Raw genomic sequence first — 27377 nt, 5'->3', positions numbered from 1 at the left:
TGTCGAAAAATAAAGCTGACTCCTTGGAATAAAAATGACCGTTCCACGTGACCGAGTTACATAAATATAAAAAAAAGAAAAGAGAAAAAGAAAAAAGGAATGAGAAGATATGGAGAGAAGGGTAGCCTGAAATGTCATTGATTTTTGATCCCATGGCAATGCTGAGTTTGCAAGAAGGAAACGCTTGTTCAAATTGTCCTTCGTTGTGCACGGAGATTGTCACCTACTCTTTCTCTCTCTCTTTCTGTCGTGTTCATTGATTTCTCTCTTTTTTCTTAAAGGAATTTTCTCGATCCCTTTCGAAATTCTATTTTCCTTGGTGCATGTGAAGTCAAGAAAACGAAGTAAGGTTTAAAGTAAAAGGAAAATTAAGGATAAGAAGAAAAAGAGACCATGATCGTGAGAAAATTCAATTTGAGAACTTGAATCGATAATCGACACGAAATTATTTTTCGTTTCGCGTTACAATTATCAACAAAGAGATGTAACGTAACAACTATTTTTGAAAAATATTAAGATATTTATTGCAATCCGTTTTTCTGGCAAGCAATAACAATTGCAAAAAATATCACTAATCTTCTTTTGCCAACATCTTTTATTTCCAATACTGAAAAACTAAAAATCCATATATATATACATATATTTAACTGGTTTAGAAAGACGCATAATTTTGAAATTATATCTCTCAAATAATGAATATCTTTCGACTAATGAATTTCAAGATTTTTTTTGTGGGAAATTACGTCTTTTAATACCGCGAATTACACCCAACCAGTCTACGTCAGACGTATTGCCCGTGTTTATTTCCATTATCAATCTCACGTATCAAAGAGAATCCGTAACGATACGATCGTCGAACACTCTTAAAAATCCGTCAATTTGGCCGAATGGACGTAGGGGCTGACGATTTTCGGTTCCCAATATTTCACTTGGCTTGACTGACGCTTGAATCGGACAGGGCAAGAAGCGGAGGAAATTTATCGGCAAATGCAGGGAGGGGGAAAAAAAGAGGCCAACCCGAAAAGAATCGAGCGTTTGCAAGTCTGAATTGAAACGAGCGGCGATTCATCCCCTCGAATGGACCTCGTATACGCATTGCGTAAGAAAAAGAAGAGAGAAAAAAACTGAGTCGATGAATCGTTGCCACGATACTGCAATTCAATCGGAATATAAAGCTTGTTCGAAGCGGAAGAGCGCAACAGCAGGAATCAAAAAGGGTGTCTTTTTTGTTCCTCCGCCACGAACGATGAGGAATACGCTTCGTCGGGTGGAAAATAATTTAACTCGCAGTCTCGCAGGCCTGCATTGTTGTTCTCGCGGCTCTGTGACGTCTTTGCATGAAAATTGATCGGACGTGATCGGCTCTAACACGTGGGATAAAAACCTGGGAATCGGAAAATTTCACGGATTATTACTTGCATCGTAAGCGTTTTTTTTTTTCGAAAGGTGAAGGAATAATTTTCATCATTTTTGTTATTATTTTTAAAGACGTGGAAAAATATGGACTTTCTCTAGATTTCGAAACAACTCTCGATTTCGTTTTCATTTATTATAAGATAATATAGAGAGTAGAAGGGATGAAATGATTTCTATTCTATTATTAATATTCAAAATTAAATTTTCATTTTCTCGGTATGATATTGTATTCGTTTGCAAAATTAAAATATGGAATGTAAAATTTGGATTACATCTATTTTGATTCATCGCAGCTTTACTGCACAACGTAGATTCTTTTCTACTATCCCTATTCCGTTATAACAAGAAAATTAAACTTTTAAATATGCAGAACATTTTTATCCTGAGCGCCCTTTCCGCACAATCAAATTAAAGAACAAAGTAGCAAAGGTCGAATGGATTATTGTATAATAGGGGATGTTTGGGTGATTTTTTTCCTTTTATCTAACACGAATTACTTTTCTTCACAGATATCAAAGATATTCTCCACCACAATTACGTAATAACATTTTCTTTAACACAACCGCTTCTTTCGATTGTATAGCGGAGCTAATGCTATGCAAGCGAGAAATTGATCGTGTTTAAAGATCGAGGAGATAGCTGTGTATCGATGGCGAAGGATTAGGAATTAACAGTCGGGGGTGGAAAACGCTTAGCTCCTCCCCCGGTATCGAGGGCGCATGAATTATGAAAGTTTGAAACGCGGCGCCCGGCTTGTTCGTGGATGCAAACGAAGATGCGAAGTTCAGAAAGTAACCGATATCGAAAAGACTCTATTAAGAGGCAGTTGCGCCGCTTTGACCTACGAGTTTGCTTAAAGTTTAAACGTGGTTTGCCAGGCCCCGGCTACGGGTGATCGGTGGATTAAAGCATCTTTCGAAACGCGATTACATGATGGGAGGATTCTCGCGCCGAACGAAAGATAGACATAATAAAACCGAACTCCTCGATCTTCTACTGATCCATGCTGATCAAAGATTTGCTTGAACCTTCATTCTTGGAAATTACATTTTATAACAAGATCCGTCGACTTAACTTCCTTCGTTAACGAACCTCGTTCGCTCTCTCGCTCGTAGGATCACGAACTTATTTTCCGTATCTTTTTTTTCTTGTTTCTTTTATTTTTTTCTCTTTTTCTCTTTCTCTCTTTTTCGCGAAAACTTTACGAATGTTTTATATATCGGCACGGAGGAACTCGGGTGGATTCAAAGTTGCTTACGACTGGAGCAAGCAAATTGGCCATTATGAGAAAAAAAAGTTGATCTTAATTCGTGGTGAATTTTCTTCGAATTAAATATTTGGCGAAATTCGTCTTTACAAAAATCTATCGAAAGATCTTATCGAAGGGTCTCGCATTAATTTGATATTTATATTTTTCTAGTAAAAGATGGTATTATTCTATCATTTGTGGAATAAATTAATTTGAAGCTCTCCGACGCGATTGTACGATCTCTTCAAGTCGCAAAGGTAGACACGTAGCTTTGAAACGTCGATATTTAGCGTGAATTCGAAGAAGAGAAAAGAAGCATCGAAACAAAATTAGGAAGAAAAACAACGAAGCTGAATAAATCTAACATTTATTTCTTTTTAATTTCCACGAAGTAACTGGCCAAATTAATCATTCATCTTTTCATTCTCATCGATACCATCGTGTCAATTCGACGACACGACACATTGAATTGCGAAAATGAAATAACGAATACTCGTGACAAATTTTCCTAATGTTCACCGATCGAAGAAATCTTCCTCGACTTTTTAAAAATGCGATAGAGACACAACCTCCACTCTTTCCTCCCGGGAAACCGCTCGCGGCAGCGCAATAATCTCATCGATACCCATAAATTCCGAGCGCGGCGAGCACTTGCCGAGCCGACTATTATCTGATCACGGTCCTGAAAAATGTGATACGTGAGTAAAAATTAATACAGCAGCGAACCGCTGCCAGATAACGGGCCGCGGCAATTTGTTTCACCCGCTATCATATTACTCTATTGAGAAATAAGAACACGTATGACGATATAATTCTCTTTCTATCCCCGTAGAATTATATTTTCACCGACTGTGTAACTCGACATCTGCCATAACTTTCCATTCTCGATTGATATTTTTAACAGGAACGTGAGATACTCTAGAGACTCTGGATAAGGTTAAAGGTGTTTAAATATACAGAGTCCAGAAGTCCATTATCTTAAGAAGAAATATGCACCGATTCAATTGTCGCATCATAGAAAATTATCGTAATTTAATGGAAAAAGTGAGACAAACGCGAGGATTATAGCCGAGAATTGTAACAAATTGCGTGAAAATTAATCCAATCTCTATCGATTGGATACGTTGTTACGATTCTGAAGAATACGAAAGTCTTTAGGCTACATTTTCAAATGAATAAATAAAAACTTTAACACTGCAGCTCACTTTTCGACCCTCCCTTTGATATTTCCGTTTTGTAAAACCTCATTTAGAAATTTACGAGATCAAATCCACATTTGCTTAAAAAATGAGGGAGACGAGAGCTGTAAGGAATGTCTACAGCTCAATCTCATTACCGGTGAACAAGAGTACACATTGGGCGCGCACCAACGCGCGGTCCTTGACCGTGTAACACGTGTGTCAGGAAAAGGGGGCGCGAAATGAATAGTTTGGGAAGTCTGAATCTAGGTTACGCTTAGATTCCACGGCGAAATCGTACAACCTACGCGTTTAAAGGGCGTTTAAAGGGCGCGAAAAAGCGTGGAAAGAAAGGCGAAAAAATGCAGGATTCTCGCGTTGACCCGATTTCGGGGGGGAAGGGGGGGTTCTTCTTCCGGTCGCACTTACTAATTAAGCCGCGTTCGCCCTCTCAAAGAGACCACGGCGCTGCGCGGTGGGAACCGGTTTAAATGTAAAATCGTGCACGCGCATTGTCCCGATGAATGCTTATTGTAACCAAAAACGTTCCTCGAGAGTTCGCGCATAATTTCCCCGGGCGCACAAAGGCGGCCGCGAATCTGCGTAACAATGAAACCAGTCGCGTTTACAAAGGGGGCGGAAAATGCCGTTTCGGGTTGTCGAAAAAAGAAAAAAAAAAGGAAACGGTTCCTGTCTGCGTGGCCGAGTATGCGCCGTAGACTTTTTCGGTCTGCCTTCGTCAACAACAAACGGACACTTAGCTTCCGCAGGTATTCTTTACGTCGAGGCATGAAGCTGAAAATATTTTTTTTTACCTTTTTCGAGTCGCAACGTTTTTAAAAGAGATTGTGGATCCTTTCGAGGAATTTAGGGGGGATTGGTTAAATCTTAAATCTGTCTGTGCGTTAGAAGTATGATCAATTATAGTTCGTTATTGTTTTATTGATCGTTGATGTTTTACTCTGTTTCTGGATTTGTGAATTTTTAAGGTTGAATAAATATTTTGACAGTGCGCTTGAATCCTTTGAAAAATATTATAATTGTAAATCTATTTGTAATAGAATATGACGATAGGAGGATTGATTTAATGGAATAATTTATAATTATCTTCTTATCGATAATGTATCGTTTCACTTTTCTTGTATTAGTCGATAGAAGATAAATCGAGACTTTTCATCTTTTTTGAACAGTTTATTACATTGAACGAAAATGTTATATAAACGCTTCTAAAGTATTTTAGAAAACTTATTACATTTAAAGCAATTGAAGTCGCGTAAAAGCTATAAGATAAATTCATTTCAAATGAAACTTTATAAAGTTCAAACTTCGTACATTAAAAACCGCAATTAATTTCAAGCAACTTAGTAAAAAGGAAATAAATATGATAAAAGAAAATGATAAAAGTAATACATCGCGAATGAATAAATGTAATCTCGGTGTTGATGAAATAGAATAAAAAGTGAATGGAAAGTATCGTCGACGATTTTAAATGAATATTGGAATTTGATATGAAACAAAATAATACTGTAATAAAAACATAATAAAAACAAACTTTTTGACGAACAAAAACGAAACAGAAAAAAAAACAAACGTCGAAATTCGAATCTCCGATCTCCGATTCTCTTTTTATTTATAATTAACGATGCCTTATAATTTGTTCAAATAAATAACAATCTTGTCCTTTTTCCACTATCACGATATACGACGTGTAATTTTTTAAATTTTTATCATAAAACAATCGATTTGAAAAAGCTGAAGAATGCTTTTAATCCACGACTCTATCCAAAGCATTTTTTTGCCTATTTGTATTGCCCTATATTGCTTCTATATTGCCTACACTTATAACGCGAAGTAATGACGTTATTGATGGCACAGTGCCACTTATAGTGACATTACTGATATTACTGATAAATCCTTTATCGGATCTAGGGCACAAAACGCTCTCTCCTTTCCTCTTTCTCTCTTTACCACAATAGATAGATAAAAACTTTAACGAAACTATCGTCAATGATCTCAAAATAAATCACACGCGATTTTTCTCCTTTAATCCCTCGTCTCGGAAATTAATCCGAATATAAAAACGAGAAAGAATACGCTTATTAAATAACGCATAAAAACTTTACTTGTTTCAATTTCATTTAAAAGTCAAAAAAAAAAGAAAGGAAAAGAAAAGAATGGTTTCGAAAATACCAAAAAAACGCATTTACTAAATTCCCTCATCTCTTTGGAGACGGAATGGAAACAGGCCGACTACGGCGTCGAGCTCGAAATCCGAGAACTGTAAAAACAACGATGCGCGAATCCGCGCGGAGCACGTACCGACAGACGAGACAGTTGTTGGTTCAAACGACGCCGAAATAATGACGTGGCTCCTCCCCAAATAGAGGCAACGTAGCTAACGGGCAATAAGAGCGGGCCAGGGACCGAAATGAAGCCTCCCCTCCTCCCACCTTTACGCGAATATGAATAAGAAACGAGTCGGCACATACTATTCTCATTTTCATCCTACAGGAACTTGCCGCACCGCGAATTCGAGCCTGTTATACGAAGTTTATACGCGGCGGTGTCTCTGCAGAAGCTCCGGTTACATCCACGGCCCCTTAACCGTCTGCCTTTACAGCCACCGCCCATACCCTTCCCCCTTCCACTTTGTCTATCTCCTTGTGTAACGCGATATCGACTCTCTCGCTTATTATTTTCCTCCTTCGAAAGCCTCTTTCCAAACGAACCTTCTCTCTCATCTTTAAAGATGCGTGCAGTAATATTGGTGTGATAATTAATATAAAGAATAATGATACTTTGCTCGATAAATGTCAGATGAACACGTCTGCGTATATATTCATACCGGTAAGAAGGAATCGATAAGTTTATAATCTTGCGTTATTTTTGTCGAACAAAATGTCAGCTCGACGGAATTGAACACCTGCTGAACGTTGGAGTGGAGAGGAATCATTTGAAAAGAAAAAAGAAATCGAATCCCTGTTGCAAAAAATATTTCAAGCGAGTTACGTACGAGCAAACGTTGGAGCGTGCGCTTCTTTGACATCGATAAAATTCCCACGTTACACTGTTTCGCACGTACATTCGCATTTGTGCCGTGTCTTGTGTATATATCAAGGATATTTCTTCGCGAGAAACGATCGGTTAATATTTAAACTGTCTCGTAAAGTTTAGGTAGAGTGGTTGCAGAAGATTGAACTGCAGTCACCGGGTAACAAACGAGCGGGTTCACGCGAATCGGAGTGTCATTCGCGTGACACGCACTATCATCCAAGAAGGCGCATTGGAACGAGCGCCCATAAATTTTCGCGACACGTAGCTTGGAAAATATGCGTCATAATCACGGATACTACGAGTCGATAACGTGGGAAGTTATCGTGGCGAGCGTTGAAGGGAGAGGAGAGGAGAGGAGAACATTTCGATGTGTGTTCACTGAAATTCGCCAACCTCGAATGCGGATTTCCGTGAATTTTTCATTTCTCGCATCGCCTTCGTGTTACGTTCTCACGGTCGCTACGCTTCTGCCTTTTACTTGTACCGTAATATTTCAACGATAAGCGTTTATTATTTGCTCATCGAACGATCATTCCTATAGCGATCTCAGAATAAATATATCGAAAATTTGAAGAGTGATTCTTCCAAAATGAGACTGAATTCGAGAATATAAAAGAGAAAAATGGGGTTTCAATAATTGAAAATCTAGCAAAGAATATCTTTCTTAATGAAAAATGAAACATATTTAAATTTGACGACGTGCAATAGGTTATTTTATATAATTCATAAATGAGAAGTTTGAAGATTTTTTTACGAAATCTATGAATCAATAATTAACATTATTGTTGAAGAACGATTATACGATCCGACTTACTTTGACGAAAAAAAAGATTTGAGATAACTTTTGTATCAATTTGTAATCCTTTTAAAGTGTCATTTTTAAAATATCGTTATAAAGGAAATTTTTAAACGGACGTAAAGATTATTTATCGCGTAATTCATCTTGAAATTGGATTAAAACTTCGAGAAAAGGAAAATTTTTAATTATTTGTCATCTCCATTCTCACTAATCAAATTATAGACACGATTTCTGAAAAGATAGAAAAATTTAACAATGAAATCAATTCGAATTACGATAACAAAACGTTATCAACAATTAATGGAAATATATTAAACTCATTTACAAAAAAAAAAACAAACAATTAACGTTCCGATTTCAAATCTCCGAGATCTCCAAATATTTTTATTCATATTTTGAAACGCGGCAATTTTGCAACAATATTAGTTTAAAATGTTGGACGAAAATATACTTCTTTCGACTCACAATTTTACTCTTCTACGCATAACTCGAAAAAACATTGCAATTCCATCTCGTGGTTGGAAATTTCACGAGAAGAAAATCTATTCTTCTGCCCGGGAAATTCCGCGTTGCTCCGTATCCCTTTGCTTGCCTAAAATCTAAATCGCAAAGATATCGGTTGCGGAAAATCCTTTTCGGTCTGGATGTTTCGAGGGAAGATGTTCCCAGAGGCGCGGTTCAATAACGGGCAAGAAAAGGCGAAACAGAGAAACGTCTTCCGCGTGGCGTGATACAAAGAGACGTCGTTTAACCGTAAAGGATCCAATAAAAAAAAAAAAAAGCAGACGGCGGCTACGGTAATCGGGGCGATAAAGCGATTCTCAGTGGCGACGAGAGAGCTGCCAGTTTGCGGCTCATTGCTCGCTTCGATACTCTCTCTTTCTATCTCCTCCCTTTCCCATCTTGGAATTTCCCTGTATCTGATTACAAGTTACAGGCGTTAAGCGCGATGAACGGTGTCCAGGAAAAGAGGAAAACGAGGGGAGAAAAAAAATAGAATAACGTGTGCGCAACTCCAAATACCGACGAATACTTTTTTTCCCTTGTCTCTCATTAAGACTAGGTACGACGCGATGATGAACAAGTGTATGCAGAAAAGAGAAAAACGAAGAAAAGAGGGGAAATATGTTGCGCGAGAGTGCATGTCCAAGGTAATTACTCTTCCTTTGCTTTTTATATACCGATCTATCTACGTGTAAGAGATAATAACGATCAGAAACGATGTTAACTACTTCTCCGTCTCTTTAGAAGATCTTTAGATCGTCACAAAAAAAATGGTAAAATATAAATTCGAAAATAATCGTTGTATTTTTATTATAAATCTTGTTTGTCGGTTAATATTCTGAAAACAATTTCGTCCCTTTTATAACGCGAGAAACGTGTTAAAAGGAGGTCAGGATTGAAGTGAAATGCCAGTCGAATCGAGACCGGCAAGAAAGTCGAAGTCTCTCGAGCGGTTGCTTATTAGTCGTCAAAATCATGCCGCACTTAATGAACCAATGAATGTTTGCGTTGAGGAATATTCGCTAAACTTCCCTCTCGAGATAAATTAAACGCTTTCTGTTTTCGATCGTTCTCAACAGTTCTCTCTCGATTCCTCGCTCGAGAAGAAAGAAATCCTGTGATGTGTTTATCGAGAAACGAACCGTGAAGAACCGATAAATCACACAGGATTTCATTCACGTGAATTTGTTAAGAGGGAAAATTTTTCTCGAATCGAAAGAACTCTCCAATTTAAGAGGGATAAAAGTCCGATACTTGAAAAAAATAAATATCGGAAATTATAATATCTTATCTTCTAACAACAGAAATAATTGTCATCTGTTCAGAAAATTCACAATGAAAATATAAATATTTATTCTTTTTCTTTTTCTTTTTAACTCTTCGTCAGAATCGAGGTTTTTTCTATTCCAATTATTTTAGTTAACGTTCAAAAAACTTGAAAGGTAAAAATATACGATTTTTATACACTTTATGGTTATCACCATAATGAATCATATCTTTTACGCCATTATTTCTAATCAATAACTTTTCCAAATAATTATTTCAATTATTAAGTGGTCCCATTAACTGCTAAATCATTATACGAGCTACTATAATTTCCAATAATCATATATCCACTAATTAATCCGAATCGTAAAATATACAACACATGTTCGAGTGTATCATCAAATATGTAAGAAATATGGAAAACATGAAAGCGTCGAGTAATGAATTTAAACAAGACAGGAGAAAACTCGATCCAACGCCATTTTTCGAAGCGACCTCTTTAACTTTTCTCAAATTGAATAAACTCCCTTCGAGTTTTCCCAAGATCGCGCTTTTCTTGATCTTATCAAATCATTACGGACCTTTTCGACGACGCACACAAACTAGTTTTACGTATCGCATCCGAGTCTGTGCAAAGCGGGTCTCGTTTTCTACATCCCGAAATATTTTGTTTAACCGGTTCACCCCTCGAATCTAAAACGAAAAATCAACTGGGCGCGATAAACTAAAACGGAAACGTTTGAGAAGCTTTATCGAGTCGTCGATTTTCTCTGACGATTTTTTACCCGAGAGAGGGTAAAAGAGTTCGTCGATGTTTAAACGTTTACTACTAAACTATCCACGAAATATAAAAATTTTCTGGAAGCGGAGGAGGAAATTCAATGAAATACGGCAAACGGGGGTGAAATAAAGAGTAATTCTCAAACGTCTGTGTGTGCTTGTGTTTTTCGCAAATATTTTTCCAATCCTTTGCCCTCGCTTCAATTTCTTTTCTATTTCCCTTTCCCCCCCTTCTCTCTGTTTCTTTGGAATCTCGTTTTAATCGGTCAAATGTTAACGCGAATTAAGATCGGAGAGAATTAATAACCGCGTAATTAATATCCTTTTTTACGTGGTTTTATGCGTTAAAACTTGGGATGATCGCGTTGATGTCGAAGAGATGATACGAATAAACAGAAAGATTGGAGAAAGCGAGTGTTTTGCGTTTCTCTGGAACGAACGGTAATTAATTTTTGCCTCTAGACAACGATCGATCGTTCGTAATTTATCGAGGACCGACGTTTAACGATTGATAAAGTAACTGAGGTGGTAAAAAGAGGAGAGGAGGAAATTCGGAAATTTCTCAGAAGTCTGGATCGTAAACCATGATCTTGATTAAATATTTAAGTAAATTATATCTCTGCTTGTGTCTCATCTGTCTAACGTATAAAAGGATAAATTTATTAATTTTATAAAATTTATGTATTTACGAAAGAATCATGCGAGATGGTATTTTTCTTATCTTTTATTAAATTTTATAAAATTCAAGATGAAATATCTTTTAAATCGAAATATTTATAGGAAATAATTTGCACATCGAATATCGAAAATTATACATACAACTTGTTAAAACATCTTTTTTCCAATTTTAATCCCTGTAAAAATATTCCATTCTTCCTCGCTTAAACGAAACATCCTCTGTGACAAAACCAATCAACCAGCTCGTTACCAACTTAAACCGTACACTGAGAATATCGACAATACGAAAATTCTTCAGTTTCCTCAAACAGGGGAAAAGAAGAAAAATTGGAATATCAACGATAAACGATATATACGTAATTTCACTTTCGAAATTGAATTCTGTTCGAGTAAAAGATAACGTAAAGCATCCAAGTGATTAACATCAGAGGAATGGAATTGGGAGGTAAACGGGAGTTTACCGCAAATTTAGTGTCCGATGACATATTGTTAGTACGCGTTCTTGGCAGCTAATACCGAGATTGTTAATTACCCTATTAGCATTCGGAACGGGGAAACCAGAGTTCCGGGCGCGTCACTACGTATACCTCGCTGATCCGTCGATAGGGTAGGGTTACCTAGTTACCTATCTATCCTCTAACCGCTCTCGTCCCTCTCTATCGCGTCGCCGCGCCGAGCATCCTTTTCTAGGAAACCTCTAATGTACTCGTGGCCACGGATTGGTGCTCTTGTTGACGGTACGAGTAGCATCCTTAATTGAACTGGGATTCGTAGCGATTCAATAAGCCAATTCTTACCAAGATATCAGCGTTGTACGAGGACTTATTCGATCTTTCCTTTCGCAAATCCTTTACGTAAACGGTGAATCGAGAGGATCTTTTACGACGAATAAGTCCAATTTACCGAAAATCGCGTATACCGAAAATTAATTAGATTCAGTTTTAATTATTAATCGCTCGTGTGATGCATCGCTGTGAGAATCGAATTTTTCTTAACGTTGCAGAAATGTGTATCGTATCTAGTAAATATGAAGAAGAATAGACTCTTAGAATAGACTCTCCAATGGATAATACTCTGTATATTTATATTAAAGGTATCTGAAGGAACGCTAAAAATTAATTTCTCTTTTCACGTTTGAACTTTTCAAATTGAATGATAAGAAAAGATCGTAATACGAATATTTCGAGGAATTGAAGTCTTTTCTTAATTTGTTTGAGCGGAAAACTAGAAAATTTATTTTCTTATTTCCTTCGAATATATTAATTCTACGTTTCAACTCGAATATTTTGTTTTTAATTTATATCATATCGGTAAATATCTTCATATTCTATATCCTTATATTTTATTACGATAACAAAGAGTAAATTTTTATTTTTCGAATAGACTATCGAACAAATTTATATCTTTGACGTATTCCTTTGTAAAAACTCTGAAAGTTTTTATCAGTATCGCGCCTGTATGACAGAAATATTATCCAATGAACACGTAATACGGCTGAATATTCATATCTTTGAGTAAAGTTTCCTATCGACATCAAACAATTAGAAACTTTACCGAAGTTTTAGATAATTATAGCGTTGAATAATAATTACGCTTGAAAATATTTCGATGTAATGTCATAAGAGCAGATATTAAACGTTCTTCACTTGCTGTTGAAACGTTTATGAAATTCTCGCAAATACTCGTTTAATTACTTATTATTTTTCCTAGAAAATCTTCCGACTATCTATTATTTCTACCATATAAATGGCGCTAACTGCCGTTTCCGACGAGTCTCTCTTCCAGATTCCTTTAATTGAGAAAAACACGGTAATAGAAGTTCAATCGAAATCTACCATATAAACTTTTTTTCTAAAAGAATACAATAGAACTAAACGAACAAGTACGAGACTAATATATAAATATAGTCTAATGAAAACGTGTAATTGTAATCCTCTTTTCTCACAAGAGAAACCAAAATGCAAGTCACTGGACACGAATTCCGTGTTCAAAAAAAAACATATCGCGCGTCCAACAATCGGATCAAACTATAACAACTAGCAAACTGTAATATGCTGTTTGAAACGTCACAGCACAAACAATGCTCAGAGGCACGTGAAAATTATTCTGTCTGGTTGGAGGAATCGGAGCTGGTAATGCGGTTGCCAGAGATGGGAGGAGAAAAGACGTTGGTATATATATATATATATATATCCTGCGGTCGATACGAGAGGAAAGTACTCGAAGACGTCGTTTCCTTACACCCTGGCCCATTGTTGCACGGGTATATGCAGTAGAGAACCGAATCGTGAGGAGGTAGAGTGGCTGGATAAGTGGGAGTAGCTCGGGCGGTGAGGAACGATGAAGGGACAGGAGAAGAGGAAGATACGTCATATTCCTTAAACGAGGGTGGAACGTCAAGACAAGCTGGCGCCACTCATACCTACCACCCAGAGAATAACAATATCCAAGTCTCTATCTATATGTCGTTTCGTAGACAGGCCGACTCAGCCTGCTGGCATCGTTCAAGATGCTTGTAAAGCGATGAAAATTCTGAAGAGTTTGCACGAAAACTTTGACGCCCGGATATTGTTGTTTGAACCAGTAACAAACTTGATAATTAATAACCGAAATTATCAATTGGAATTCATCTTTCGCGCACTTGATCTTATATTCGACAGCTTCCCTCGTTCGCTATTTCCAATGTTTCGCAACGTTCGAAATTTGACTGGAGAAAAAAAAAAGTAACAAAGGTTCGATCCTTTGCAACTCCTACCGTTATAAATCTAATTCTCTTATCGGCGATCTCGATGCGGAAACGGGTTGGCTTCCGGCCGCGCCATCAGTATTTCATAAAGCAGTTAGCCTAGCAGTCGTTGGTTTCCGGGCCCGCGTGCCGGATCCCAACGCGGAAACGGGCGTTCAACTATACATAGGTATATATCGACGGTTAAAACTACGATCGCGGTTCCGCTGTTAATCCGATGGAATCCATATTCGAGCGTTCACGCGTGTTTCGCACGGCCCATTCGAGGAAAATTGATCGTAACCGGAAACGCGCATTATCCATTCCAACGGAGGGGTATAGACGAGATTCAACTTCGAATAGAGCGGATAGAGAGATCGATGCAATTCTCTGCCTCCTAAGACGCAGAGAGAGAGAGAGAGTGGATGATGGTTTTCGTCCATTCGAGTCGATGAGAATCTCTCTCTGTTGTTTTTGGTTATTTACCGTAAAACGGCTGATCGACCGAGTGAAGTCGAGCCGAATAATACCGGTTGATTCGAGTGGAATAACGGCAGTCTCGGGTATATTCTTGCGCGGAGGAGGGGGGCGTATCTTCTGTATCTTCGAAAAAGTTAGTAAACGCGTAAGCAGTGCGTTTTTCCGGCACGTCTACGCCCCCGGAAAAGTCATTATTCACAGGCTTCCTCTCCTCCCGTGTAATTCCAGCACGATGGAAAGTTCGTTCACTTGACACTTTTGCCTTTCTTGAAACTTTCTTATAATTCGCTTCAAACTTTTCCCTCGTAACAAACTCTTTCCTTGGAGATGTCGGGCGATAAGCAGCAGATGTTAAACCGTCTATTAACTCGTCTTTTTTTTCCCCACCCTCTGTATTTAAGAAATTGAATTTTACACAACATTTTGTGTTAATCACTCCTCTCTTTAGTCGATAAATTGGCAATTAATTCCTTCGCGGGATCGCCAAAAATTATTTCCTCGATAAAAACTGTGAGTAAATTCTAGTAGAAAGAATGATTAATTTTTAAAGTGTGTGCTATAAGGTAAACATATAATTAAAAAACTAACTACTTATAGCATTCCAAGGAAATGTATTTGGAGTAATTAATTAATTTATGATTCAGAGTTGTATGCAGGAAAATTCCACGTGATTTCTAATGTAGATTAATTCGAATTTGAATAAATAGATAGTCGCGTGTCTCTATGTTTCCATTTAAATTAAATAATTTTAAATCAACCGTCTATACAATCTAGAATTAATCCTCGTTAATAATTCAATAATGTTAAAAATATATTCAAATATATGCAAATTCGGGATAAAATTCATCTCGCAGATTCAGCACACGCCACGATATCGATCGAGATATCCTCTAGAGATAAATGTTTCACGCCTTGCAAATAAAGGCCTAGATCAGCCGACATAATTTTGCATCTTGGAAGCGAGAACAAAGAGGTGGAGTAGCCGTTTTACGAAAACCGTTGAAACTATGTCAATAGCTTCTTCTCCCATTCACTTACTAAGAAAGATATTTTTCTATTGAATTGGATTATCGGATACGATAAGATTGGATCGAGAAATTTGCCTTTTCATTGATGGCAATTGCAATTCTGTCCTACATAGAACCTACATAAAAATAGAATTCAACGTGTGATATCGAATGAGGCTGTTTATTAATATCACAGCTACTAATAAAGCTTGTTCATTAAATTATAATTCAAATTTATGATAGATGAGATAAGATGCAATAAAGATGAAGTCACTTCGTTCTATTTTCGTAAAACTTTTTGTACATCAAAATCTTCAATCATTTTTCCGTCTTCTAAATTCAATCTTTTTCAATCAACAATTTTTATGCTAATATCTGGGAAAGATTTGAGATTTTGGATCCACTTTTAATCGTTCTTTTGGTTTTTTTCGAGAAGAATATTCCAATTCTCCTTTGCATCTACATTTACTACATTTCTTGAAGGATAAATGACAGAAATGTTTGATGAAAGAACTTACGATTTCCAATTCGAATTGGACAAGGAGAATAAGATTTATAAAAATAAACTCTAGACATTTCTCATCGGGATATACAAATAACTGAAGATAAAACCAACCAAAATGCATATGATCCAATCCGATAAACGACATTCCGATCACGTACCATTTGAAATAAGTTCGTATTCAGACAATAATAAGGTTAAATTTTATCTCTGAGAAATACACCAATCTTCCCCCATCGCGTCGTAAAATTTTTAATAACCAATTGTAACCAACGGATCCTGACAGACTCCAGGCGAAATCCAACTCCTCCCAAGACGTATATAACTTTATTTCCCTCTAAAAACCTATTCATCGTTTCGTTCCGCCGCGACTTTAAGTCGCGGATTGGATTTTTAGAAAACGCGTAAAAATTCTTTGGGAAAAAGGCGAGGATGGATCGCACAGCAGCACGCGCGCTCCTCCCATTTTAAGGGGATGAGGGCGCAATTCCGTCCCTCATTCAACCTTCTCGATTGCTGGCACGAATACTCGATCCTGGCCGGGCAATCCAGCCGTAAAATCGAGTCACGTTCTAATCGCGTTTATTTTAATTTCAGCGAGCATACGGGACGAAGAAAGACGCCGTTTTAACACCGGCAAATGAACACACTGTTTCTATTCCCAATCTCTTATTTCCCTTTTCTTTTTTTTCCTTTTCTCTCTCTCTCTCTCTTTTTTTTTCCAGTAATGAACTCGTGGCAATCAAGGCATAAGGTTTAAGTCGTTCCGAGAGGGACGAGAAGATATCATTAAGCGGCGCGGCGAGCTGGCACGTTCAAGCGTAATTGGAGGAGAAAAAAGAAATAATTGATGATATCCTGACGGGACGAAATCCTACACGATTAATCTTACAATTTGTCAAACGCTGCTAGCGTGCCCCCTCCCGCTCGGTCTGCTCCACGTGTCGACTAATCGATCGGAGCCGACGTTGAAAAAAAAAAGAAAAAAAAGAAAAAAAAACGTGGAAACAAACCGTAAGACAATTTCGACGAGGGAAGCTTTTTGTTTCATCAGTTGGAATTGATACGGATAGGGAAACCGCGTCGAATTGACGTTGACCGTTTTCGATGATAAAGCGAAAAAAAAAAGAGAGGAAAAAAACATTAAATCGGAGAAAGTGAAGGATATTGACGATTAAACGATTGAATCGAATTATTGGATGACAGCTTTTTTTTTTGTTTATGTGTATGTGTGTTTCGTTAGCTGTCAACTTAATCCAACTGACGTTTCATCGCAATGTTTTAATGAATCGAATTCAATTTACTTGGGAATCGAATCTTGTCTATCAATGTCCGAGATGATTAAGAGCTAATTACAGAAACTCGAGTTGTCGAGGTAAAATAATAATAATAATCATTCTGAACGAAAGTATATCGCGAGTATTATTCGTTAATATTCATTGTCGAATCGTTTTGCGATCGACAACGAGAAAATCGGTTAATCACAATCGTTGTATAATTGTAGATAATTATTATTATCAACTCTTGAATTGAAAAATTCAAAAAATAATCATCCAAATATAATGCAAGTTCGTTAAACAAGTGGCAAAGAAATTTTCTCGTTGCTGAAATTCGACAATGATGAATTCTTTCCTTTCTGAAATTTCATTATGAAAAATTCTCCCTTTATTATAAACTTTAGGAAATTTTGTTGAAATTTCGCTTTGAAATTTGAGAAAATCCTTGTGTTGCTGAAATTTCCTATTTCGAGAACTTTCTCGTTAATGAAATTCCTCCAAAGTTCTTTTATTATTAAATTTTCACACCAAGAAATAATCTCGGTGCTGAATTTGCATTAAGAATCTCTCACCGTTGAAACATTATGTTAAAAAAATTCTTCCGATATTGAATTGCTCTTTCAACGAAACTCTAGAGAATTATTGACAATTATAAATATTGGCGAAACAAGTTGAAATAAATTTTCTATTAAACATAGCTTATATCCAAAAAAAGTTTCGAGCGACGGGAAACATGCATAAATCGTGAATTTTTGATTGGCCATGTTTTGGAATAATAAACATGTTTTCGTGAAACTTTATCTATCAAGTTAAGAATAAAGGAATGGAAAGAAACTTCTTCCTCCTCATTCTGACGAAGTTTCGCTCGTTAAATATTTGCCAAGTATATATCGTCGAAAGAACTTCGAGTCAACGTTATCGCAAGAAAATGACAACTCGAGTTTGACTCGCCCACATCGCGAGAATCTATATCATAGAAGAACGCGACATTATACCGACATTAGAAAACGTTTTACCAAAGTGGCTAACGATTTTGTCTTAAAGTTTTGCCAAGTGAAACGCGTATCTTCGCAAAGATTCTCGTTGGATTCCATCGTAAATGTATTTTCTCGCGCGAGTATTCATCTCGAGACCGTAGGGAAGGTACGGATCCATTTCGAATGAGGAAAGTTCGACGACGTCTCCGGCCGTATAGCGGCTTGTTCGTGAGATTTACGGGGACATTATGCCTGACGGGAACATGTGTTCGCTAAAATTCGATCGTTTCTTTCTGTGTCGAGCCCGACAACGATAACATTATCTGCGATTTTAACGCTCGAATGGCAATTCTGCGGTTCGCACTTCACTGGCCCGTAAACTCACCGATTGCAAAACCGTTTCCGTATCCAGCTAGCTGGCTGCCTGTTGGTGGACACATTTCACCGACTCTTTCAACACCTTCGTATAATTGATGATCGCGATACGTGTTGAATAATTGAGGTTAAATAACATTGAATTTCAATATCGATTACACCGGGAATAAATTCGCTTCCATTTCAAGAATAGTTGATGGATGGAATTATATCGAGCGCAAGTACAGTATATGGAAAAAATATTCCTTCGTGTACTCTTATTTTCCGATCAAACATTCTTTCGTTTCGTTTAATATTTTATCAAAATATATTTATATTATTAAAGATTTATTATACAAGATTTTTCGTTCATGCTAATATCAAAAATTACACATCACGATCATTAATCGAACTTGAACAAACCGATTTCGAGTTTACAAGTGAATTATTTATCTATTTCTGCGACTATCCCAGATGGAATCGTTAAAAAAGGAAAGAGAATTTTCGGTCGAAATGTTATAAGAGGCAGACGAGGCATAGTCTGGAAAGTTTCCGAACATCTTCTGGTTCGCCTTTCTAAAGAGATTCTCTGGAAAAATGGCAGGTTCTACCCTCGAGCCGATACAATCCAGCGATCTCAATAAGAAATATTTACGACTGGAGCACACGCGGCTCGTTATTACAACTCAGACTTTCATGCTGCTGCGTTCGACATTTTCTACGGGCGTTCCTGTTTTATTTCTCCGTGGCCTATGCCTCGATTTCCCTTCGAATACTGTTCAGCCTACAGTCCGATTTCCACACGGAAATTACGAACTGTCTGAAGATTCGATTCGCCAGGGAAATGGTGGATCGTGATGGAAATCGAAAGCGAGACCGACAAGATGTTACGATCATATTGATCGATAGGATTAATCTTTACAGAATTTGATATTACTTCTACATATGACGACATGAATAAAAAACGAACGACGAAAGATAGGGTGCCATATCCAACATATGGATCACGTATTATTGAAGAAATAAATAAGAGATGAAATAACCAAATCCTATCATGATTTTCCTTTTTTGATGAATCGCACAACCACAGAGATATTGGATAAACATTATACCTTATGGAATTTGAAAAATCGATTTTGCAGAAAAAAACGAACGTACTTTACGATTTACAATAGCTAAAATAGAAACAATATTCGAAAATATGTATATATTAGGAAAAGATTTCTAAATGAATATTAGAAATGAAATTAAAGAAGTAATTCCTCAAAATTAAAGTGATAAAATATGTTACGATTTAATGATGAAAATTTATTACGAAACCAACAGGCAAAGATATTATCAATAACATAGTAAAACTTAACAATGAGATTACTATAGAAGAATAATCGTTTTAATCGCAGCTAATTAGCTCATATTATTTGCTATAAAATTTATAATTGCATCATACGATATAATTATGAATTGTATAGTAAATAATAATGATTTCCCAGGTCTCACCGGCTTGCAGGTTGTGAATTGGAGACACAACGCTGGCCACGATGCATCCACCGATCCTTTACGCAAAAATTTATTTCCAATCAATGATAAATCTTCCTTTTGGTGTACGTACGAAAACGTTACAAATTATGATCGTTTTCCAATACGAACAACAAAAGGAATTTTAAAGAAAACTGACACGATAAAAGCTGAAAGTAAAATTGAAATTACATCTTAATCTAACAATATAACTCGTAAATAACTCTATACGAGATACAGACACGTGAATTTCGTATATCAATGTTTTGTATATTCGTTGAAATGAAAATACAAAATATTGATAATTACGAGGTTTAAAAGAAAGAGAATAAAAAGTAAATACATTTCACACAGAGTCATATTTATTTTATTAATCACCACCAGTTTTAAGACACAACTACTAGCCATTACCATTAATTATGCATGCAGTTACAAATTCTACTTTAAGCAGTTTTCTAAAGCAGCAATTCTACAAGCCATCTTTTTATATTTTAAAAATTTCACAAGAAAAATTTCACGAACCCTTGATTAATTAAATATTCTTATAGATTCACCTATATACATAGATAGATTCATCTAGATAGATTCATCTATCTACAAAAAAATTTTAATAAAATCAAAACAATTATATAAAATACAAGTATCTTTCATTGATTCCAAACTCATTCCACATTCATTCCATATATATTTCAGTCCAAATATATCTCTGATACAAAGAATTAGTAAAAATTGTACAAAATATAAGTTACTACAATTACTTTTATATATTTTATTCTATATATTACGTAGAAACTTATATTTCTTAAAATTTTTATTAATCTTTTATGATCTCATACCACTTATTACTATTTATACTTTATAATCTTATCATTTTAATACTTATACAAATAAATTTATTTCCTACCTACATAAAATCTAAATGCATTTTTTAATGGCTTTTTTAATGCTCAAGGTACTTATAACCTATCTATCTACCTAAATAAAAATTTAAGATTTGTTTAGGGGCCCCTTCTATAGAAAGATATCGATATCATTAAAGAAAGGGAAAAACGGGGAAAGAGGAAGGAGTAGGGAAAAGGATATAATATGAATTCTTTGATTGATAGTCCAAATAGTCACTGAAATAAATTAAACGATGCAAATAATTAATAAAATTCCACAAGCATGCACATATATTAATTGGCGATGAACCGAAATAAGACATTTCCTTGAAATACATAATTGCTTCTTGAATCTGAAACAAACTCATTTAGAGAATTAGTGCATAATTAAAGAAAAAAGGACAAAGATAGGCAGTTGATCTGCATATAAATTTAATTTCATACATGAACATTCACCATCATTGATTGCAAAAAATTTAATAAAAAGAAATTAAACTTTAAAAGTATTCCTTACCAACGATAAAGACAATACATATCATGACAGTATTTTCTGTAACAAACTGTAGGAAGTGATAAGGGGTGCTGAAAAAAAAGCATCTAGTAGCCAGAAGGACTACTAAAATAAAAATATCTTCCGCTGGATATTAACTCGAACAAAAAACCGTTAGTAGAATGTTGTATCGGCAACAGTAATGAACTAATATTTTTTTTAAAATCAAACGCGATGAGTGTTTATTTGCAATATTGTTTAATTTATAAATGACAAAGAAAACATTTCCACAATCTTAATGGAAGAACTTTGGGCACTCAATATTCGCAACACTACTTGAAAAAACACGAATATTTATTAACGCAAATTTTTAAAACAAATTTAATCTTTTTAAAATAAAATTTAATTTAATTAAATCGTTATTTCCATATAATTAAAAACCTATTATAAATTAAAAATAAAGAATTTAATGACAAGTGATATAAAATATAATACTATTTATATAATAAGGAATTATAATTTGTAATTTACAATAGAAAAGAATCGCGATATATTGTAATTCGCAACATTAATCTAAACGCGATTCTCATTTATCGCAACTCTGAAATGCAAACGCGAAATTTAAAACGCAACTCTAATTCAACCCGTTATTAATCAATCGCAACACTAATAAAAAATCGCGATGCCCATAACTGGATCTGGACCATAACTGGATGGGCCGGCATGCAAATCGGCCAAACAACACAAACAATTACTACATCTACTAAAACGAGCACAATGACAAAATAGTAACAATGACTTCCCATTCTTTGGACCCGAAACAGATCCAAAAAATGAGAAGCCATTCGTTGCAGCCCTCTTCGCGACAGTTTGTCGAGGCCTCTTCCTCCTTCGAGTGCAATGCTCGCTGAAACTTAAATCTAGGCTCGAGATTCACTGATCGCAAATCAAAGAAAAAAAGAAAAAAAAAGGCTAAGTCGCGGAAGCTAAATGCACATGGACGAGTAACGATCATAATGATCGTCGATCGTACACATGCAGAATCTCGAGCGCAACGTTCGTTTCGAATTTATCTCGCGACCACGACCACGGGAATTCGAAAAATCGGTGAATAAAGCTATATACGAATGGCACGCTCCATTCGTATTTTCAGCTTCATTCTCGATTTTTCAAATTATATTTCCTGAAACAAGTTGTCACGCGAAAACGCGCCTACCCGACCAGAGACTGTGACAACTTGTCACAGGCCCTACCTACTTATAATTAATACAGGCATACAGAAGTATACTACCTATCCTACCTAGCCCTATATTTAAAAAATGGCAAAACAGACACACCAACACATTCATTCCACGATTCTCACACATGATACTCGGGCGCAAAAACCTACACTAGGGAAAGCGTCCCGGGACACCTCCGACACCCGAGCTTGGCATACTACTCGCACGCTCTAACTTTACGTACCATTTTCCTGAAATCGATTGACGATGGTTAGCGATCATTGCGTAAAATGTGATAAAAACACGTGTATATATTTCAATTTTAATTATATTTGTTAATAAAATTTCCTCTTTTTAAGGAAATTAAATTATCATTATCATAATTTGAAAATAAGAATTATGATATTGCGTATAAATTATTGTTGGAAATTATTGAGATCAATCGTGATTAACATTTTAAACTATATCTAAGTTATATATCTGTAACTATCTATAAAAATCTATAATTATATATCTATAAGGAATGATAAACGGAACGACGCAATTCCACAGTCTAACCACACACACACACAATGCGAAAAATACGTCGTGCACGACACACTAACGCATCGTCAATCGCTAAAAATTTTTTATTATATAGTTTACAAACTAAAATCATCATGCTTATTGCCTCTTTCTCACCCAAGTAGCACTTGGACACGTAAGTGAGATCCTGGCAATAAACATGGAAAGGGTTAAACCTGAAAATCCTGAGCTAAAAAAAGTATTAGTGCCAATCTAACGGGCTAAAATTATATTTCAATTTTTAATAAATCATTTACTCTTAATTAACATTTAAATTTAATGAATTATTGAATTATTAATTTTATTAAAAAATAAAAATACAAACAATGAAAAAGATTTGTGATAATTAATAATAAAAATAATCGACTCTAAATGAAAATAATATTAATGAAAACAACTTCAAGTGATCTCTTCATCAAAGCATATGTTCGAAAATGAAAAATCAATGTACAAAACTTCTTGCCCTGATTCAGAAATCTAACTTTCGCGAAATATCTTCTTGCACATAATATTTCGAGTACATAAATATATATATATATTTTTTTTTTACGAAAGAAATAAAATATTTTTATATTTCGAATCATACTTAAGTTTATAACATATCAAATAATTATAAATATCACAATGGAAAATAAAACTGAAAATTATTTATTATTATATTAATGATAATATGAATTTTATTATTGTATAATCGATATTTTTATCCGACTTTTTCACTACAAGAGATTTAATTAAAATCGATTCAACATTTCTTATTTATTCGAATATTCGTTTTTATTCATAAATATTCGATTCATATAGTTATTTAACTTCCATTCTGATTACGAATGAAATGAAACATTTTCAATTATAAACGATTATTTTTTAACTAATTATTATTATCATTCATATTAATAATATTAAAATAATTAAATATATTGTTTCATGTTAACTATTAATATTATATAAATATATAAAAACACGACGTGCAAGAAGATCTATCCTGATCTAATAAATAAAACACAAAGAAAGAGATGTTACTATTCACGGGTATGATAAATACCCGCGATCATTGTGCTCGTGCAAAAATCTACGTATACAACCAATCACCCGTGTCGATCAGAACCTTTCGTCCTACGACATGATTGAGTGACCGGAGGAACATAAATGCATGCGACTCACCAATAGATGCGAAGAATTTATATTGTCGTGGATGCCGTCATTACGAAGAAGTGGAAACTGCATATGAAATATTATAATTAAAACACAATAATGAGTATTTGGAAAAGTTTAACTGGAAAATAAATAATAATTACTTCTTCTTGATGGATGACTGCTTTATTCCTTCGAGAAGCATTGACTTTATCCCATACCGAAAACGAATATTTAAAAAAATAAAATAAAAAATAAAAAATTATTAACGCGTCCGTTCAATTTACAATCGGCGAACAAACACTGACTCTAATTTCCCAATTGTAATAACTACTTAGGAAGCAAACACTGAATCTATCGATCGCATTGCGCGCGATCACAAAAATTGTCTAAAAATAAAGATGTATTAGTAATGGGGCGGATTATATAGAAAAAGAAACAAAATATTTGTTCCATATTTTTTCTTCTTTCTATCGAATATTTGTTTCAGAAAAATTTACTGTTTTTACTATGGAATGATTATTGTCAATATCATAAATAAAATTTTATGAATAAAAGAATTTTGTATACAAGAACGTAGAATATATATCATTAATTTAAAACTATTAATATTTATGGTGAATGTTCATTATAAATATATACGTTATAATATATTTTGAAATTATAAAGCGTAAAGGTATATAAAAAACGATCGAATAAAAATAAAATAAATATACATACAGTATGCAAGTGGAATATCAAACTTCTTCAAAAACAACAATGGCATCCATATTGGAATTTTTCCCGCCTTTTAGGTCGGGTAATCGGGTAATAATCCGTATAAAAGAAAATAAAAATTTTCAAATATATGTATCAAATAAAATAAAATAAAAATTACATTGAAATAAAACAATAATCGAGCACAAATTCCATCTTAGAAATGCATAATATGAATTAATCAAAATTCTAACCGTCAAATAAATGGATAAAGAATAACGAATAATTCAGCCCTTGAAAAATTGCAATTATAGAAATAAATTATTACATTCGAGAAAGAATACGTTTTTTTATCGAATAATAATGGACGAATTATAAATAATATACACTCATAGAAAAAATTATACACGTATTATGTAACGAAAAAATCACACACCTCAAGGAGCAATGAAGTTTCTAATGATTAACGGATATCGATAGTACAATGACGCGCACGTCACTATTTCGATTATCGAATTAGAAAAGGGGGAGGGGGTATGTGCGCGCGCGGCAAGTCGAAACCTGTCGAAACATGTCGAGCGTGACAAAAAACGCGACTCTCAAATTCTTGGAAAAGCGATATTATGAAAACAAATAATGAACCTCAAGCATTGAACAAAAAAGAAAAAAATATATAAACATTACAGAGAGACAATATTCAGAAACGAAATACGATATGAAATACGTATCATAGACGTAATACGTATTATACGAATATAATAAAATAAAATTGACTTTACATGTTCGTTTCAATATGGATAAAAAGATTATAGAAACTTATTATAAATAAATTTATTTTAACAAATTTACTCGTTAAAAGATACATTAACATCAATTATAAATCGTCGTGATATATCCATATTACGAGCATTTTTTCTTCCAAAAAATAAAATTATTCGCTATCGCGACAATCGAACGAATGAATTTCCCAAAATCGTAAAGATAATAAATAAAACTAATGTATAAAAAAACCATATTAAGACGAAGCAACAAGTGAATCTCGATTCAACGAAAGCACGAAATACCGGTATTCTCGACGAAAACGATCGACGGAAAAAAAGGCAAAGAAATTCGAAATACTAATTAATTTCGATATTTCAATAATAAATAAATTATTAAATAGACAAAAATGATAATAATTTATAGATTCGGTGATAGAATATGATCAAAATTACTTATTGCGTAATAAATTTTTCGAAGCCGATTGCGACGACGCGTTCTCTTACAATCGAACGAATAAATTTCTTAAAATCGTAAAAAAACATGTAAAACGAATATATAAAAAAATTATATTTAGATAGACGCAACAAGTGAACTCGAATCGAAATACAGGTGTACGAAATCTCAATGGAAACGATCGACGAAACGATCGAAAAAATGCAAAAAATTCGAAATATTAATTAATTTCGACATTTCAATAATTAATAAATTATTAAGTAAACAAAAATAATAATAATTTATAAATTTCATAATAAAATATGATGAAAATTACTCACTACGTAGTAGAATATTCGAAGCCGGCGACGACGCGTCCTCTCACTATGACTTTCCACAGAAGACTGATGTCGCGCGCCAAAATTTTCTTACCGGCTTTCTGATTGGTTGGCGTTCTACATCAATTCGATAATCGAAATCGCACAGAAAATTAAAATATTGCATAATATATTTTATTTATCCTAATTAATAATAATAAAAATGAATTATTAATTTATTTTAAATTATTATTAAATTTTATTTTATTATTTATTTATTTCACTCTTAAATTTACACATATTTTTTATTAATTTATTTATTTATTAATTTATTTATTGATTATCGATTTATCGAATTTATTTATTGAATTATTCATTTTTTTAATGATTTATTTTTAGATTTTTTTATAAATTTCTTTAATTTGCTTATTTATGTATGTATGAAATCATTTATTTATTAATTTGCCACACAATTATTTATAAATTTATTTACATAATATATTTGTTTATATACTTATTTGTCCATTTGTCCAATGATTTATTCACAGACATTTTATAAATTTTCTTATCCTTTTATCCTTGTGTTTATTCAATTCATCCATGAATTTATTTAGTTACTTAAATATTTACTCATTTACTCCTTTATTTTTATATTTATTTATTCATTTATCCAATAACTTATTTGTAAACTTCATTGTTGTGTCCATTTATGTACGTAGACATTTCATTTATTTATTTATGTATTTAATTCTTCATTTATTCTTTTTTATATATTTAGATTCATTCTATTTATTTATTAATTTGTCTATTGACTCTTTTATAATCTCTTTTATATTATATATATAATATATGTATAATAAATATAAAATATATTTACTTACTCATTTGTTTAATAATTTATTTTTGAACTTTTTTATTTTGTTCACATACATTCACATTGTATTATTTATTAATTAATTTCTATGTTTATTTAATTATTTGTATATTTATTCATTCATTTGATTATTGAATTATTTTTAATTTTATTTTATTTTATATTGTTCATTTATATGTGATGTGTATTAATACATTTATTTACTCTTTCATTTATTCAAATATTTATATATTTATTTACCCATTTTAT

General features: G+C 34.1%; 1 protein-coding gene across 4 annotated transcripts in view; it reads right to left on the bottom strand.

Moving 5' to 3' along the window:
- The window catches only part of LOC108000950 (disintegrin and metalloproteinase domain-containing protein 10-like), a 212526-nt gene extending 186193 nt beyond the window's left edge, over positions 1 to 26333 (bottom strand). For 2 of the 4 annotated variants that reach the window (XM_062077794.1, XM_062077799.1), the window contains exon 1: positions 24768 to 25271. The gene's annotated coding sequence lies outside the window, so the exon portion shown is untranslated. Of the gene's footprint in view, positions 1 to 24767; positions 25272 to 26278 lie in introns of those variants that run through there. The other 2 variants (XM_062077793.1, XM_062077800.1) reach the window with 2 other exon arrangements.
- Positions 26334 to 27377: the final 1044 nt, after the last annotated feature.

The sequence above is a fragment of the Apis cerana genome, linkage group LG8, assembly GCF_029169275.1.
Source record: "Apis cerana isolate GH-2021 linkage group LG8, AcerK_1.0, whole genome shotgun sequence".
Lineage (NCBI taxonomy): Eukaryota > Metazoa > Arthropoda > Insecta > Hymenoptera > Apidae > Apis > Apis cerana.
Note: the sequence above shows the minus strand (reverse complement) of the source record. Positions and strands in the feature narration are given on the sequence as shown.